Below are 11,523 nucleotides of genomic sequence, written 5' to 3'. Positions count from 1 at the left end.
CTGCAAAGAGGAGAGAATAACATCAAACGTAATCTCAGTCCCATAGATTCTGCATTAGAAACACCTCGCATACGCGGTAATTCGTTGTTGTTGTTTTTTTTTTTTGTAATTTGACGTGAAGATTATTTAATGCCTTATAAATGCATAGAAATGTTCATTTTTTTAAAAAAATGCAAAATATTAGAAACTTTCAAGGATTTAAGATTATGATGACAGTTAAACCTGTCATTACAGTCTTGTGGAAAGGGTCCATTTAATTACATTTCAATTTTATTTAAATGACTTTTGTAATTACTTTGCCTGAAACATAATTTATATTTTGTATATTTAATTATAACATAATTATATAAATAAATAGTAAAAATTCACACAAAGCTCCATGCATAGACATTAGAAGTACAAGGCAAACAAGACTTTTTGGTTTTGTTTTTTAAAACATTTAACACTTAAAATTTCAACAATAATTGTATTAAAACACAATGTTTCAAATAATGACTCCATATTTCATCATATATTATTTGGCATAAATTGAAACGTCATGGTTTCTTAAGCATGTGCAATTGTTGGACAAAAATAAAACCTGTAGCTGAAAAATTTAGTTAATATGCAAAATGTCTGAATGACAAAAATATTGGCTGTGTGTCAAGCTGGTTTAAGCTGGATTTAGCTGGTCATTCCAGCCTGACCAGCTAAGACCAAGCTGGAAACCAGCCTGGAAATGGCCAAAACCCCTCTAAAACCAGCCTGGTCGACCAGTTAAAACCAGCCAACCAGCCTAGGCTGGTTTAAGCTGGATTTTTTAGCAGGGCGCTGTTTTCAAGTTAGTGCATATAGCATGTAAACTTGTAAACAAAAGCATGTAAACAAATGCAGTTCTCAACGTAATCAATCAACTGTTGATAAATCTGAATGTTTTTGCTGTATCCCCTGCAGTCTCTGCCCTTAAACAGTGAAGTGGACGATATGACTATTGTTAGCAGCTTTAGAAAGCTGATCTACTCTTGTATCCTTCCCTGTTGGCGACTAAGTCGCTGGGCACTTCCCTGTCATTCACACCGGCGGCTCTTTCCATTGTCGTCCCTTTTCCTCTCCAGAGCCGCGTCTCTGATTAATGGGATGGCTCTGAAAACCTTATCGGACCTGTCGTTTGCATAGACGATACAGAACACTGACAAATGTTGGGAGGTGTCACATTAACTGCCCTAATAAAAACAATATCACCCTTTCACAGGCTCGCCAGGTCATGAGGTCACTTCCTTTATTTTGATAGTTTGTGCCGGTTTATTTGAGCCTGACTGGACGCGGCCCAGCGGCGCGAGATAAGATGCAGACGAGACCGCGAGCGATTTCAGCATTTTTGCTGTGGCTCCAGACTCGGCCTGCCTTGGCTTGTGACTTTGCCTCCCATGCTCTTTGTATCTCAGTCATTTGAGTTTAACAAAGAGGTTTTTAGGAGGCTTCCGCAATGCCTGATAGCAAAGGCAGTGTGTTGATTAGTGTATGTCAAGCACATGAGGACATTTCTTGTCCTAGCGGCTTTGTGTTGGAAATGGAAATTATGCGAAGGCCCACACAGAATCAGCAGAGATTATCACAGAAATCAGACGCCTGCGATTCAAAGTTCTGCACATTCTGTCTTGGGTTATTTGTGTGCGTGTTTGTTGTGCTTTAAGTTATCGGAGTATATAATATCTGAGTAGAAACTGCTGCTGTGTTACTTTTGCATTTTCGATGCTTAAGACTGTCTCTCAAGACATTTTTGTTATACAGTAAAGGCAGAAATTGGAGAATAACCTGCAATTCCTGCAGTCACTGCATAGTGAAGTAACTGTAATATGCTTAGAACACCCTCTTTTACTCCAATTTCATTTTATAGAGCAATACACCACCTTTGAAAATTAATCTTTTATTTTATAGATTATATATCAGTCAGGTGACATGGTGGCTCAGTGGTTAGCACTGTTGCCTCGCAGCAAAAAGGTTGCTCGTTCTTGTTCAGGCTGGGCCAGTTGGCATTTCTGTGTGGAGTTCGCATGTTCTCCCCGTGTTGGTGTGGGTTTCCTCTTGGTGCAAAGATCCAAAGACATGCGCTATAGGGGAATTGAATAAACTAAATTGGCTAAAGTGTTAGTGTGTCTCATACATAATAATCTCTGCTGCTCCTTCCTTTAATAGCAAACGGCTGACGAATCCTGCTTTGCAGCGAAGGTTTTTGTATAACTCATTAGAAAAATGACAATCAGAAACAATCTGAACTTTAACTCTTTATTCCACATAGCCGATTCTCTGTCTGTCAGTGATCGTCATCTTCGCGTCATGATCAGTCTCATGATCCCCCTGGCTTCGCTAGTGTCTAAAGGAAAAGGCGCGTTGACATTTTACCGGATCTGTAACTACATATTTGGTGATGTACTGTACTGTATTGAAGTAGATGCGCTCAGGCAAAAGATCCGGACCCAACACGATTCATTTATTTGACTTTGAATCGATTATTGCTTTAAAGAATCAATAGTTTTAAACACGGTGCACTTTCAGATTTAAACCTCAGCTGGATGTTTTCATTCACTTAGAGCTGTGTTACACATTGCATGGAAGCTCATAAAAACCATAATAGGAGCTCTTTAACTATAGGGGAGTTGTAAAAAAAGCCTATTTGATAAAAACGGAAAGTATTCCTTTTAAAGTGCACTGTAAAATTCTTGCTGCCTATTTTTTTTTTTAATAAAAAAAAACCTTTCTATTCATTTCAATTTCTAAAGCTAAAAATTTGAATTGAAACCTGATTAACTCATTAATATTAAAGTACCGTGTAATGTACCAAAACAACAGAAATATATATATATATATATATATATATATATATATATATATATACACACACACACACACTTTTTTTTTTGCTATTTAGGAGCAATGTGCCACTCACTGACACTTTACTGGGCTGTGTGTGCATGAATAACTGCTCAGACTGGCTCTAGTTTGCTCTTTGACAGATGCGCACTCAGACTGAGGCATCATTTCTCTTAGTCTCTGACGTGAGTCTCTTGAGTTTAAATATGTTTTTATACTGTAAAGGTAAAATTTGGAGAATTACCTATTAGAATTACTTTAAAAAGGACTAAACAGTCATCTCAGATTGGAATTGCAGTGAAAGAGCAGTGTTATAAGCATATTTGGTATAGTCTGAAGCACAGTATAAAGAACTCAAATGAAATGCAATATTCTAAAAGGACACTGATCAACTTTTAGGCACCATGTAAAATCATTGCATGCATGCATGCATGTAAAATCATTGCTGCAGCCATGGTTGAGCAGCAAAGTTCCTTGATAATCACACGGGAATGGTAGTTCCTACAGTATAGCAATATCAATCTAGAAAATAGCAACTTTTAATTTTTGATGGATTTTAGGGCACAGTTACTACAAAAAGAAGCTCTTAAATAGGAAAATTTCAAGTTGTTGGTCATTTTTGAGTGAGATGCTAATGGTCTAATACGATTTAATAATCTATGCTAAGCTAAACTAAAAGTGCTCCCGCCAGACCCGGAGTTCATCTGATTGCATTCAAAAATGGTAACTCAACTGTTTAACTATAGGGCAGTTGTAAAATGAGCCTATTTGCTAAAAGGAAAGTATTGTAAAAAAATTATTGCTGCCTATTTCTTTTTCAGTTGGAACTTTTCTATTAATTTCAATTTACATCAGTCCAACTGACTAAAATATTAAATTCAACTTTCTTATAGCTAAAAATGTGAAACCTGATTAACTTTATTAACATTAAAGTAACGTGTAATGTACAAAAAACTGCTGAAAAAATGTACTTTTTATTATTTTTGCTATTAAGACCCATGCACCACGCACGCCTACCTCACTGGACTCAGTGTGCATGATTAACTCCTCAGACTGGCTCTGGTTTGCTCTTTGACACAGATGCGCGCTCAGACTGTGCTGAGGCATCATTTTTCTGAGTCTCTGACGTAAGCTGCCGCTCATGATCTCCTCTCTGATGTCACTGAACTCCGTCTGGCCATCAGCATGCTCTTAGTCTGTACGAGGCCTGAGTTTGTACTTAATCCTCTGCCTCCCCCTGAACTTGGAGAAATAAAAGCAAACTGGACGCTTTGTTTAAATAGGTGGAATTCTGTTTGCACATCTGACTCGAAGCGTGGATTAAAGCATCTGAGGCGGCAGTTTTTCTTGTTTTTCTTGCGGACTGGCTTGAGCGTCATCTTGAGCTTGCAAGGAGGGGGCAGAATGAGATGGCGTGAGTTCATTATTTAAATTCAGGCCTTTTCTGATACTCTATTGTAGCTTGGGAAGAGGGAATATGAACATGTCACAATGTTACATGATGCTAAGTTTTTTTTTATGGAAGTTGTTTACATCACAGAAACAAACAAAGTCACGGTGACGTTATCATCTCAAGTCATATTTAACACAATCCTGACTTCATCTCAGAATTTGAGTTTGTATCTCCTAGTTGTCAGGGATTAAGATATTTATGAGAATTGAGGCTAAAAAAAGTGGAGAGAAAAAAAGTGCACGTGTAAATCACACATTTATAGATTTTTTAACAACTGAAAAAGAGAAAATGATAGTTCACCCATGCAGAAATGAAGATTTACCCACCTTCGAATGTTTTAAAACCTCTGAGTATCTTTCTGCTGTTGAACACATGGAAGTTTTTTGAAGAATATCTGTAACCATTGACGTCCGTAGGAAAAACAAATAATATGGAAGTCAATGGGTACAGGTTTTCAGCTTTCCTCAAGAACAAACATTGCTTTGTGTTTTAAACGAAGACACTCAAACATGTAAAGAGAGAGTAAATTATGTCAAAATGTTCAGTTTTGGGTAAACTATCCTTTTAAGAGATCAGATATGGTCTCTTCATTATTTTTCAATACTCAAATAGCAGTATGTATCTATGTATAGTATGTCCACTGTTATATTGGAGTGATATAAACCTTATCAAGTCTCTTATTTAAAATTTCCTGACGTTAAAATCACAGTCATTTTGAGACCGTAATGACGTATGAGTGCCCGCCCACCAAATTGATTGACAGGCAACATGTTTCAATAATATGTAAACAGATGTCCACAGAACTTTTTTTGGCACATAAACCAGGATTAAAATATCTGTTCCAACTCTTTGTGATTTTTATAAGTTTTCTAAATGTTAAACGTTTTTAAAACAGAGCATGTTTGTAATAAACACCAGTAAAATCACTGTAATTCTTAACTGCTATAATCAATGCGTTTGCATTGTCGGTAAACGCGCATATGTGTGTGTTTTCTGCAAGCAGCATTTGTGTGTGACTCATCATTTCAGAAAGGCTTGAATAAACTCCACCACAAATACATCAAATAAACTTTCTTGGTATTTTAGACTAATGAGCTGTATTTCACCGTCATCCGTGTCTGTCTCTGTCACTGACTGCTGTTTATCTGATGTAATGCAAGAGAAGCATTGATTGGATGGACGGGGAGATGCAGCTCATTTGCATTAAAGCCACAGGCTACAAAAACAGCTACACTGTACTCAAACACCAAAACAGGCAGATTCTGGAGGCTATAATAAATAATCTGATGGGTATTTTCAGCTGACACTTTACAGACAAATTCTGGAGACACCAACGGCTTATCTTACATCTTGTAAAAGGGGTAAAATAGGTGCTCTTTAAGATAAAGGTTTGCGTTTGTAAAACTGAATTGAAGTACAATAAGTATACAAATATACAAACAAACTCAAGATAACTATAATCTGATCTATGTCAAATAATAAAACGGCAATAAACTTTTAATGTCCATCAATTCAACAAAGTGTGGTTTCTAAATTAATTTTGAGAGGATCATGTACTTTATGATTGAGCTGTGTCACAGCTGGTCCCGCATCAGCTTCGTATATTGCGCCAATCAGATGAATACTGACTCAATATAAGTTGAATTTTTTTTACTCCAGTCATCTTCATCTTGAAGAATCCCCCCTTCGACCCCTACTCCTCCCCTTCTCCTGATAGGGTGGCACGGTGGCCAAGTGGTTAGCACTGTTGCCTCACAGCAAAAACGGCACTGGTTCGAACCCTCACCGGGCCAGTTGGCGTTTCTGTGCGGAGTTTGCATGTTCTCCCCATGCTTTTACCCGATTTCCTCCCACCATCCAAAGACTATATATACTATATGGGCAATATAAGTAAATTAACTACTCCAAAGTAGCATCTTAAGACAAACTCTTAGCCAGCTTTATCTCAGCTATTCCTAACACATTCACAAGCAGGGGAGTTCTTGATACCAACCTTAGCTCAAACTGTCCTCTCGCCCTTCAAACGGGAGGGAGCCCCAGGCTCGAGGATATTCTGAGCTCAGGTCTCTCTGGGGACAGCATGCCAAACACGCTTTACTATTGATCATCAGCTACCTGTGAACTCTTGAAAGAGTCACCATTTAGGCTCTTTAATAACCATGAAACACTTTCCAGATTGACCACAGTCCACTCTCAGAAATAAAGATATGCGAGCTGTCACTGGGGTGGTACCTTTTCACCATATTGGTACTTCAGAAGTATATTATTAACTAAAAACTTTAAGAGGAACACTTTTGTATTTTTTTAGGTACTAACACGTACCCTTGAGGTATTATTATGGACCTTTTAGGCACAAATGTGTACCTTTTGAAAAGGTACCACCCCAGTGACAGCTCGAGTACCTTTATTTATGAGAGCGTATGTAACAAAAGAGTTTTTTCATTAAACACTTTTATGAATTTGGACTTTTTAGTCTATCATGAGAAAGTCAGTTTTGAGGAAAGAACTCGGCAGTTAATTGTTCATTTATATCCCATAATTCTGACTTTTCTTCAGAACTACAGGGGGGAAATGTTGTAATTACCTTGTAAGGTGGAAATGGGCTTTTAATCAGATGTACAATACCTTCTATGCTTGATTTATTAATTTACTTACAGTATAAAAGGCTGTCACATCACTTCCTATTATAGAAAATGACTACAAACTGATCAAACATTTTATCTTTCAAAACAGGGCTGAAATGTTAGATTGACCTTTGAACAGACAAATAAATGAAACATGGACAAATAGCTGGACAGTTCATTATGAAATTCAGCCACTCAGTACAACAATTCAGCTGCTTAATCCATTCCTTGATTTATTTATTTATAAATTTTTTTGCTCAACTTTCACTTATTATATTAAAGTCAGTAACGTAGGGAGTAGATATGAAGACATGCAGCGTGGACGTTTGTCAATCGATATCTAAATATAATAAAGGTCTATTAATGTTTATCAGAATGTAATGTGTGTTAATGCAAATGCAGCATGTGTGATTAGATAAATCTCTCAGCTCCAATGGGAGTTAGCTCAGGCAGTCACATGACACTGGTGATGTCATATCCTAAACGTCACTGATGAACCCGCTAAAGAGTTCTTGCAACATTTCTCAGGATGAGGTCTGAAATCATGCTTTCTAAATAGCTCTTAATATGGACAGTTCAGTGCATTGAGACGAAATAAATAAATAAATAAAGCATTACAAATGGGAAGACTAGGGGAAGTCCTTACAATTTAATCCCAAATATTTTGATCTCAATATGATAAAAAAAAATATATAATAATAAATCTATGTATGCTTAAACATTATACATTTATACAAAAAATATTTGATACCTGAACATTTTAAATCTTGGTATAAATATGAAAACAAACTAAGAAGAAACAATGTGTGAAATAGAAATTAATTCTATAAAGGTTAGATATATTTATGCACATAAAAAAAAATAATTTAGTGCATTTTGGAAAACATAGTTATGACTAACGCTCCTAAATCTTTTTTTAATTCACAAGTGATGTTTAACTAAGGAAATGATTTCACAATTTTTCTTATTATTTTCTTTCTGGAGCAGGGTGTCCACGGGGTCTTAAAATGTCTTAATTTTCAAATGCAAAAAAGGCCTTAGTCTTAAAATCACTGACATATTGTGTTGTAGGTCTTAAATTATTTTAGACCATTAAAAAATTATTTAAAATGTTCCTCTGTCCAAGAAAAGCCAACATTTACACAAATCCTCATGATAATAACAGCGCAGCAATACCTTTACATGATCGTCCATACAAAAACTATTTACTCTTTGGTAAAGGGGAGTGGACCTAATATTTATAAATAGGCATGAAACAAGGTTTTATAACAGAACAGTTTGGTAAAAAAAGAAACATTGTTGAAAAAAATTTAAATATGTGGCTAAGAAATAACAATGTATTATTATTATTATTATTATTACTATTATTATTATTATTTGTGGCCTTGTGTTGGTGTGGGTTTCCTCCGGGTGCTCCAGTTTCCCCCACAGTCTAAAGATATGTGCAATAGGTGAATTGAATAGGCTAAAATTGTCCGTAGTGTATATGTGTGTATGAATGTTTTCCAGTGGTGGATTGCAGCTGGAAGGGCTTCCACTGCATAAAAAAAACTTATGCTGGATAAGTTGGCGGTTCATTCCGCTGTGGTAATCCCTGATTAGTAAAGGAAGCCGAAAAGAAAATGAGTAAATGAGTACTAGTACTCTAAGACTTTAGCACAGTACCTCATCTTGTTTTAATGGTGTTATGGCCAGCTTGTCTGTCAGATCGTTCCCTCTACTCCTACATGAGCGGGTATCCATAAAACTGTAACTTGTTTCTCTTGTATCCATTTTGTACAATACTCGTAATATTTCATACAGAATGTCCTGTCTTTTTAAAACTATAGAGGATGATTCAGAGCACGCTACTACATCTGATTGGGGTAAAGTTGGTTTTATATTTGCGCATTCGGAATTCCTCCTTAGTAATATCATTTCAGTAAAGTATTCTTTAAAATCCTAAACAGGGAAATCGTATTAGCAGCCGATCACTATTAAAATACAACATTGTCCACAGTCAGTTGAATAGGGCTAATGCTGTTTTGAAGTGATGCTTGCAATTTCAGACAGAATAATCAAAGTAGTGTGGTAAACAATATACAGACAAGTTGTTACTGTTAAATGTGCGACAAATGTGTGAATATAAAACCGACTTTACCTCATTCTACATCTGCTGCTGGTGTTTCCATTGCATGGCCAGTAAAATCACTACCATCTCTGTTGTGAAAACTGAAATATTAGTCAACAGTTTATATATTTCTTGAATTGCATTAAAAGGTTTTGTTTCATAAATTGTTTCATCTACAGTGAAGCTTGAAACTGGTATTTGGAACGGCCAAATGAAGCGTTTACTATAAGACTTAAATCCTACAGTATTACTATATGTATAGACCATTTTGAGGGATGTAAACCATAACAATGGTCCTAACACATTTCCTGTTTTACATTTTTAATTTCTATAGCTTCAGAGAATCCAAAAAGGTCCATATACTGATAAATAATCCTATGGCAGGTGTTTCAATGTAAGGTTATCATTGAATTGCCTCTTGTTACAATTATGACATAGTTCGACAATAAGCGGATAGTGACATCACCACATTGAAACGGTCTATACTCCCAAGATTTTTTTTTAGCACTTCTTTAATTGGATGAGTAAACACCAGTACATCATCTGTAATTGTCATCTTATGCAATTTCCACATGCAGTGCTTAAATCTTAAGCCTCCACGTCCCTCTTAGGGCGTACTCACACTATGTACAGTTGCCTTAAACCGGGCCGAAGCATGCTTGTCCCCCCTCCCGTCTCCCCTGACGGCCGACACTCATATTACATTTGGGCTTGAGCAGGCTTATGTCATCGATGATGCGCTGTTCAGTAAGCGCTCTCGGTCAGCACAGTGGAGCTTTCTTTAGTTATATCGTTTTAGTGATTTCATATGCAGTGACATGCAGTCAAATATTGAGCATCAAGCCACTTTTGATGCTCAAAAACAATCATAAAGTCCTCATGCTGCAGGAATTATGAGGTTTGTTAAAGGTACAGCTGTAACTGCAGTGAGGTGTCTGCGTCTTTAATAATCTACGACAGTTTGCGTTCATTAACAATAAGAATGATTAATAAATACACAACAAACAGTCCCTTAAAAGTCACGTCTCGTCTTCAGTTTCGGGCTCAAGCGTACTTTGCACTCACACTACAAGTGTACTGCACCTAAACCGCACTCAGGCACAGCTCTTCCAACTGGGCCAGGGCCGGCCAAGTAAACTGCGCCTGAGCCCGAATCAGAGCACTCACACTTCTCAAACGATCCCGGAAACAGGCCTGGGCACGGTTCAGATAGCATAGTGTGGGTACAACCTTAATGGTCACCCTGAAATAAACATTTACCACTTGAATGTGAATAACACTTCTATTTGGAACGACTCCTCCCTATATCCTAAATCCTTCTGAAGGGATTAGTGCAAAGATTCCCATAGTAGGGCCTGCGGGCCAAAGTTGGCCCATTGTAACCCTTGATTTGGCCCACCATCCTATCCGAGTTGAAAGAGAGAATGATGGAGGGTTGAAGCGAATGCCTTTTTACACAGAGATGGTCATTTCTAATTTGTTGTAACCTTTTTTGATTGTTTTATTGCCGAGCTACAAAAAAGCAAACTGAAATTAAATGTTTCAATTCAATTTTTTAAAATGTAAATACTGTCACTCGACAGATGGAGGACTATGCAGAAGACAAGGGCGAGCAAATCAAGACAAAAACTAGTGTAATTCCGTTATAAATGAGATTGTTTTGTTTCTTATAAAGTCTTATAGTCTTGTTTTCTATAAGTTCCTTATAAATCATATAAAAATACATTGTATTTGCTATTTTTCTAGTCATTTTTAAATATTATTTAATAAATTAGGAAATTACTCATGGCAACTATATTTACCTTCGGCCCATTATAGCCTCAATCAAGTTGGGTTTTTGGCCCTTCGTATGAGAAAGTTTGGGCACCCCAGGATTAGATCATAGGGGTGAGCCCTTCAAATTGAATGCAGAGTGTGACAATAAACAACTTCCCTGCTCCTAGGATCATGGGGGCCTGAAGTGTCCATTAGTTGTATTCTTCAAAATCTTTCATTCCAAAGGGTCTTCGAAGTGGCCATTTTTGAACACTTTAGTTTGGAAAACTTCAATATGACTGCCATGATTGTGTTCACTTTGCCCTTCAGAGTGTGATGTGTCCTGTGTGAAACGCACTGTAAATAGTGAGTGCATATTTTGTGTGAACTATTCCTTTAAGGCAAGCTATGAGTAGCCAACAATGAGAGACCCATTTTTATGATGTCATAAGGTTGACTTCTTACAAATTAGCTATTTTACTGTAAACTACCAAAATACAAGACAAGGATGCAAAATATGCAGCCACTGCTATAAAATACAAATGTCAGAATACTATTTTATATCTGAAACATGTCTTTGAAACAGGCCACGTGAATCATAGATTTGACTAAAAAGGAAATACTGGCTCGTGGTTTTATAGACCACTTCAACGGGCTTCTCGCGCGCTCACACGCACCTGACGCAGTTCCACGGTGACCTCATATCCTCTGCATCACTTCCTGTACATGCT

The sequence above is a fragment of the Danio rerio genome, chromosome 11 (genome assembly GCF_052040795.2).
Source record: "Danio rerio strain M-AB ecotype USA chromosome 11, GRCz13ab, whole genome shotgun sequence".
NCBI lineage: Eukaryota > Metazoa > Chordata > Actinopteri > Cypriniformes > Danionidae > Danio > Danio rerio.
Note: the sequence above shows the minus strand (reverse complement) of the source record.